This window comes from Aythya marila (assembly GCF_965140915.1).
Source record: "Aythya marila genome assembly, chromosome: 3".
NCBI classification, from domain to species: Eukaryota; Metazoa; Chordata; class Aves; order Anseriformes; family Anatidae; genus Aythya; species Aythya marila.
In genome coordinates, this window is record NC_139044.1 from 110,225,418 (window position 1) to 110,233,979 (window position 8,562).

Sequence of the window (8,562 nt, forward strand, 5' to 3'; positions counted from 1 at the left end):
TTTTTACTGAAGGGTTAGCCTGAGTTGTTCAGGCTACGTTTACCTTCAGTACAGCATCGCCTGTCTCCTGAGTAGACCCAAGGGACCCAGTTGTGTGGACTGTCAGTGGGATTGTTCAATGTTATTATTGCAAACTATCCCTGGGAACCTGCCTTGAGCCTTCCAGCACCTTCAAAGACCCTTGACTCTCCATATGCCTCTGTGCTTCTGAAGCACTAATGACAGGAGGACTTGGCCAGGCAGAGAATGCAGGCTGGTTTACTCCAGTAATTTTCTGTAAGTGGGATACATTTTTCTCTCACGCAGAGATATATTCCTTGTCATGGAAGCTCTGTTGCCTCTGAGTAGGTTTTTTTATTATTATTATTATTTATTTATTTTTTACAAAAGAGGTTTGGTGTGATAATTTATTAAAGTTTACAGACTTTCCACGACAGAATGTTGTTTTGAAATCGTTTTTAATGATGGTATTAGCCTTCTTAAGTTTCTGGGTTTGCAATCAACATTTATACTTTCCTTGTATCTATTCTTTATATTTTCACTCACCTTTCTCCAAATTTCCATTTTTTCCTGCCTTCCTCCAAGCTAGCATCTTAAAATCTAAATGAGGAGATTGATTGTGAACAGAGCTGTAGAGTTAAAAAACCTCACCTTGCAGAGACACAGAATAAATCAGGTCTCTCTCTTCTACAGTTTTTGTCCTCTTGCACTTGCAAGGTGCATTCAGAGATCAGCTGAAGTCAGGACAAAGGTGGCAGATACATTGCCATTCTGGCAGCCCCTTTTCTACCCTCACTGTATGGCACGCTGCAACCAGCAGTGGGACTAGCTGTGCCAGAACACAGCAGTATTTGGGGTACATGTGGATCTCTGGTCATTATGGTACCTTCTGGATGAATGGGCAGAGACAGGCCTCTGGTTAAAGTGTCCTGCACTATAAACAGCATTACGCACACCTTAAGAGATTTCCTTTTATGGTATAGAACTGCACTAATTTTGTTTGTCATTATTTTCTATTGATTTAGTCACAGTAGTATAAAATTGTTTATATAGCAGTTCATATTTAAATGTCTCTTATAAACACTATCTTATTCTCATTCAGAGGAAAAATGTGTATTTAATTCCAAGCTTGATTACAAATTTTCCCAAATAATTATCAGATGCCTTTTTTGACTTATTTCCAGTTTTGGTGCTAAATGGAAAAAGAGAAGTAAGCCATTGACAAACTGTTGGTTTTAACCCTTTTTCTTTTTTTGACCTCTTTTCCCCAAACTACACCATATTTGCAACAGGGAGGTAGACAGAATAATCAGAATACTCTTTTGCCAAAAATCATGAATCTAGCATCTATTTTTTGCCTTGGTTTCTGTCACATTTAATTGGTTAACCAAAATTATATCAAAACAGCGTTGGGAAAGGATTCTCTCTAATAATACTGAGCTGCTTCCCAAAGTCACATAATTCAATTGGAAGTCTGTTAATCAAATGAGTTACTAATTAAGCTAGCATTCAGTTCATAAAGGGATAGCTCAGATGTAAGATACAAGCTATGTCCTATGCACAACATAATTCTGTGGTAATTATTAATATTTAATTTTTTCACAGTACTGAAATACAACAAGAAGTTAAAATCACACACATTTTTTTTAAATGCAATCAAAAGCTTATATAGAATTACAGAAACCTATATTTTCTTATAAAGCAATTAATTTTCTGATGAGAACAACATTTGTTGGAAAGCTTTGATCTTGAAGGATGTATTAACAAACTGGGAAACAACCAATCGCTGAACTTCACATCCCTGGCCAGTTTCTAGTTGCATAATATTGCAGACTGACTACTCTGCACTTTCAGATGAGATGGCATTACCCCCTGCTTCCTGTTTATTTGTATGCAATTTCACAATGAACAATGTTTCATTGATACTTGAGTATGATTTTGTATCCCAGGACCCGTTTAAGGATGAAAAGCATTAAATGAACAGTATCTCTCTTTTTCTTCCTTAGAGAAGACAGAGAAATGTTCTCAACACTCAGCTGCACAAGGTATAGAGTCAAGCCCTTGCAGTCTGTGGCAGAAACTCCTTTGCTATAGGGTTTCCTACTATGTAATTGAAGTGTTTGCTTCCAACAAGGAATTTACTTCCACCAGACACCAATCTATCCTTACATGCCAGACTGGCAGCTTCCTTTGTTGTTTTGAAGAGGCTGGAAATTCTTTTAGGAATTCTTTCAGACCTGTGGGACTAAGCCTACTATTTAGTTACTTTCAATTGTATCTTTGTGGGATACTGAAGGTTGAACAATGCAATTTCAAGAGCCCAATTCTCATTCTTCTTTTCTTCATTATTTCTTATAATCTGCCAAGTAGTAATCATGACCCTCTTGCAGTAGGTGTTCTGTAAACATTTGCACAGACCCTCTTCCAAAGAGCTTGTAATTTAGCACAAAGACTAGACAAGATTAAAGGAAAAAACTCAGAAGTAAATCACTTGGATGGGGTTGGTATCCATTGTGTCAGGCAGCTCCAATTATTTACTGAGGGGTTTTCAGTTCCTCTTCTGAATGTCTTCCTGCCACCAGAGTAGTGGTTAAAATCACCATAACCATCCTTCTCCCACACAAAATCCATTGACAGAAGTTTGTGGATACTTATCGCATTGAGTTAAATACTATGCATATAACCCCTTGTAAAGAAGGCTTTATCTGATGTCTTGTCAGGAGGTTAATTCTGTCTCTTCAGCACTAATTATCTGGGCAATCATGAGTGATTTCAGAGGGATCAAAGCTCCAAACATTTCTTGCTGGTGCATTACAGAAGATTTATTCTTATGTTCTTTGTCACCTCCAGCAGAACATGGCAGACTCACAGCTGGTCAGGTATGTGCATGGTGGGATGTATCTGAAGGACATGACAACATTCACCTTCGTCTTGTTTTGAGCTGTTCATGGCTGATCTCTGATATTACTGTTGACATTGCCTCATTGTGCAGACATTGTTGTGCAGCCCACTGACAGTCATGGGAGCTTCTCAGTGTGTGTTAGAAAATATGTTAGGTGTGGAGAGGAGACAATTTGACTTCTCATATTTAAGAAATAAGATTTGTCTTGTTTCCTTTTCTTGTACTTTTAGAATGCAATGAGTTCTAATGGCTTCTTCTCACCTCATAAGCATTAAGGCATTCTTCAGAAATGTGTTAGAAAAAAAAATTAAAAATGAACCAAAAATGAGGGCAACAAATAATAAGATTTTTAATCAAAACATGATTATTCTCATGCATAGAAGACAGAATAGATAATCAAATAGATGGATAGATAATACTTTAACTGTGAAACACTTACCGATACTCCTAGAAATAAAGGAATGAAAAGTATTTTATAACTGTGCTTTTAAAAATGCAGAAAGGTCTGCTCATTTCTTGACACCATATGTCTGTTTCTTGTATTAAAGGGTTCGGAAACATTGTTTATGGATATTGCATGACCATGAATGCCAAAAATAATAATCCTATTAAATTTAGTCCAAATAGCATGTAATGAGATTCAAAATGATATGTTAAATACACATTCTAATAATGAAACTCAAATTGCTTTACAAATAGCATTGGGAGAACATTAGCCTATTTTGATTCTAATAATTACTTGCATCCTGTGTCCCAAATCTATTCAATATGCTTTTTGTAAGAACAAATATTTGTTCTACTAATTGTTCTGCAATTCTCCTGGTTATTTTTAAAAGGCTAAAGGGCTATACAAGACCAGCAGTTGTCTGTTAAAATGATCTTTTTTTTTTTTTTTTTTTTTTTTTTTTTTTTACTTTAATCATCTTACAGTATTTAAAGAAATTAAGTTCTCTAATACTTCTGTCTTTTGTCCAGATTTGAGTTGTCTGTGTTTTGTATACTATCATTAAACCACTTTTCAAGTGAATCCTTGCCAGACTAAACATAATCTTTCCTCATAGGACATTCCAACCAAACCCCATGCAACCACTATAGCCCTTTCTGGATTGTCCTAAGATGTGGATTTCTGCTTTTTAGGCTAGGTACTATTCCTAGTTTATATTTTAATTCTTATCCAGCTATTAAGATATTATCATCATATCATATTGTCAGCTAATAAGGAGCTATCGATATATTTTTGACTGCAGAAAAATGTAAACTCTTTATAAAGACACCATATGGTTTAAATGTTTTAAAATATTGTTTTTAAGTAGAGACAGAAAGACTATGAATGGGAAAGGAACTCAACTTTGGTTTACTTCTGGCTTCACACTGAAACAGCCGGGGATCTCGGTGGGTATTAGAAATGGACCAGAATTGTATAAATGCTACTTTATCCACCCCTTGAAATATTTATTCAGGTTTCTTTCCTTAAGCTTTCTACAGATGTGAAGTCGATTAGTCTTCAGTCTTACTGCCACAATCTCAAAGACCCAGTGTGTGGCCTCCAACACATGGAAAGATGACCAGTGTGCAAGATGCACAGGGGACTTTTCAGATCTGAAGCCAACAGTCTGAAAAATAAAGTACCTGTGGGAAGTGTGTCTTCTTTCTATTGACAGTGAGATCAGGTTCAAGAAGTTAAGCATATGAGTTAGGTAACAGGACAAAAGTCAGGCAGACCAAGCCTCATTGTTTTCATTTGCCACTGCATTGCATTTGTATTTTACTCTTTTAAAAATGCATTAATTTCATTTTATACCACACACATTGAGATTTTCTAAAGAAAATCTCAGATAGACCACTCAGAAGACCACAACTTTTTAATAACTTCAGCTCTTTCTAATTTCCCTGTATTCCACTTAAAACAAGGAGGAGAGAAACTGTTAGATAGCAAAAATGTCCATAACAATATCCTGGTCTTAAAAATGTCCTATATTTGAAAGGTAATTTCTTTTTCTTTTCTTAGCTGAATTGCATGTAATACTTTTCACATACATGGAATAGTCCTGGGTATCAAGTACAGCTGGGATTTCTGAATACAAATACAACCTGACTGCATACCATTGAAACTAAACTCAGTTGCTTGGAGAGTCTATTGGCGAATTCCTTAAGTCTCATTAATCACGTATGTGGTGACACTGGAGGGGGCTCTTTACTTTTTTATTTCTCATTTGTCTCTGATATTCCCTGTTTATTACAAAATCCCTTCCTTTGCTGGAGTTATAATGTGGCTATTTTCCAATGCAGTTGTACCCTTTCATTCCCAAGTGGAGCCACCCATGTGAGAGAGCTGGGAACCTGAAGCTTTTGATGAATGTTCTTATTGGCCACAGAGCAAAGAGACCATGACAGACCTTAGAGATGCTTGACGGTGTGGTCCACCAGGGAGATGACAATTACAGACGGAGTTTGCTTATGCTGCTTCCATAATCTGATTCCAGTTCAGTAAGTCAGAGCATATTTGTCCCTTCACCCTTCTCTAAGAAATCTGGGATTTCTCTTTGAAAAAATGCATATCTAATTAGGAAATTTAAGAATTTATCTGCTGTCTTTGGACCACAGATTCTCTCTTCCTATGTTGATGCCTAGAACAAAGTTTACAAAGATATTTAGGTGCCAAACTGTGTTTGAGTGCTGTCACACACTGTGTGTTACAATGGTAACAGTTTCTGTTATTGCTACTACTAGTGATGTTTAGCATGGGTATGTCCTGACAACATGCACTTTTTCTAACTGCCCTAACTTTGCACTAAATGCAAACTGCTCTTGATTTTCACACCCTGCCTGTAGGAAACTCTACCCTCTTTATTGAGTAGCTGTATGGAAATCTTGGCAGGTAATTTGGGATGAGGAAATGATCATCAATAATTAAACATATATTTCAAATTATTTAGATTCCAGATTGCTAAGAAATGGATCTACCTAGCTCTGTGCAATATGCTCTTACTGCTTCAGGAAAACCGTGCATCTCCTTATGCTTGTGAGGCTATCTAAACCTAACAGTAAAAGGAAATGTGATGACATGAACATTTCAGGGTGTTATGACTGCATGATGGGATCCAGCTACTAAGCCCTTGAACTCATCTTTATTCCACTTCCAATTTGCTTGCACCTACTGCTGCATAAACAGACTGATAATGACAATGTAAGGTTGAAACTTTATCTTTAAAAGGCTCTAGGCTGGATTCCTCTCTTGCCTCTGTGCAGCACTATGTCATGGCCACATACTTTGAGGTGCAGTCATTCCAGGCAGCTTTTTACTAAAGGTGATGTGTGAGGCATGTGGGATGGAGCAACAGATGGATTTCACCTTGTGCTTACACTACTATAGTGAATGCTGTTTCAGAGGTTTGCAGTATGCTGTTATTGCACAGTTAGCACAATGAAACTCCATTTGATTTGATGAACAGAGGACAAATTTTGAAAAGCATGTGAAAAATACTTCATTCACTTTTTGATGTGTGTCCTCCATATTTCATTTTTCCAGAGAGGTAAAAGCTGGACTTGAAAACATTATATCTGTCAGGGATCTCCTGTGTCTTTTGCTAAGCTCATAGCAAATATTCCTTGTTTGGAAAAATGTGGTCTTTCAGAAGAAAAACTGTGTGTGGGTATAGGTATCAATTCAAAGCTGCAGGTATCCAAAAGCATAGCCCATCTAGGAGAAACAAAGGACTACAGAGAACTATTAGCTCTAAAACCTGCACTGACACATATATATATGTATGTATATATATAGCAGATGTAATGTCTAAGTATTATTCACTTAAAATCAAGAGCACAAAAATTTATTGCAGGATTCATGGAGTCTGGCACTTTTTTCTTCATTCCAAACGATACTCAGGTGGTGTTTCTTTTCTTTATTTGATATAACTAACTCCCTTTTCGGTTTCTTGGTATGAATTTGGCATAAAAGAGAACACCACTGCTGTGATTCCTACTAATTGTCATGTTAAGTAACTTGACGCTAAGAGCTACCATAGGTGTTAACAAAAAATTGCTTCCAGAACATAAATGTGTGTTGCCAGCAGAATTTAACCTCAGGCTGTAACAGTAACACTGAGGCACAATGAGGTTGAAGTGGAGTTCTGCCAGATTTCCCCATGCAGATTCTGCAGGTGTTTCCCTGAAAAGGAAGAGTTGATAATAGATATGATGGCAATTTCTTTGCTCCAAAAGATAGCATGGGCAAGTAGACTTTTGGCATGTGTTTTGACCAGGAAATAATTCGTGATCTCCCTGATATTATTTAAATACATTTTTATAGAAAGCATAAGGAAATTCATGTTAAAATATATCATGTGTCAAAACCCCTGTATTTGATAAATGAAAAATGTTGGTGGCTATTCCCATAATGTTTTTTGAATTAGAAACATGGGGAGAAATCAAGAAAATGGAAAAGAGCAATACTTCAGAATGACAACATATGAAAGATAGAAGGTTTCTCTCTCTCTTTTTTTTTTTCCTTTTTTTTTTTTTTTCTCTCTTTTTCTCTCTCTCTCTCTCTTTTTTTTTTTTTTTTTTTTTTTTTTTCTTTTTCCCCCAATCAGTTCTACTTGGCAATTTGAAGAAGATTTTGCTAAAACCTAACCTGCTGACTATGCAGCCAGGGAGGGGTGATGACTTTCCATTGCCTCAGGTCTGCTAGATGAGTCCAAGCAGCTAAAGGTCAGTCCCACTGTGTCCTTAGTTGCAGCAGCTTCATTCCAAAAGACACCAGCTGGAGTCACACCCTGGTGCATACTGCTATAACCTCTAGGGTGGCGTCTCCTCTCATTCATAATGCAAGAAATCAGCTAAAGTCAACGGAGTTAAGAGTAACAAATGGGAGGAAAAGAGAGAAAGGAGGGTCTTTTGTCCATAAAAGCTGCTAAGTGTTACGTGCACCTCAGCCAGGGCTGATTCCACTGCCATTAAGGGTTTTATGGAAGTGCTAAGGAAGATCTGTGGATCAGAAAGCTGCGAGGCTCTCTTTCATCTGCAGTGGCCACCAACATGTCCCAGGTGTGGGCTGGGTTGTGATGCTCTATGGAGACATGGATTTACCTCCCCAGGAACGTGGCTCTCGAGTGCCTGGCCAAGCTGTTTAGCTCTGGGCTGGCTCAGGCTCTGAGGGAATGAGCACGTATCTGCTGTGGTAATCATGATCTTTTCCTCTCTTTCACCAAAGAAGGTTTTGGATTGACCTGAACATTTCAGAGTTCTTGAAATACACAGGAAGAAATACAGTTAGGTAAAGCATAAATTGTAGGTAAAAAAAATAATTAAAAAAAGGTGTTCTAAGTACTGAGAGGTGGGACAGTGCTGTTCTGGCGTAAATCTCAGCAAGGTGGATATATATATATATACATATATGTACATATATGTATGATTGGGTTTTGCCACCCCAGACAGATACACTGGGACAAAGTCAGTTTATCCAGACTCCCCCCAAACCCACCCCAAAATTATAATCAGCATCATGGCTGGCTTTTCTCACCTTACATGTGTTGTCCCAAATGTATCACAATTATATACTCATGAGCCTGCCCCATTCCTTCCCCACCCTTTTCTTTTTCCCACCCCTGCATGCCTGCAGCTCTCCTTTCTGCCTTTTAGCACAGTTGAAATCAAGCTCA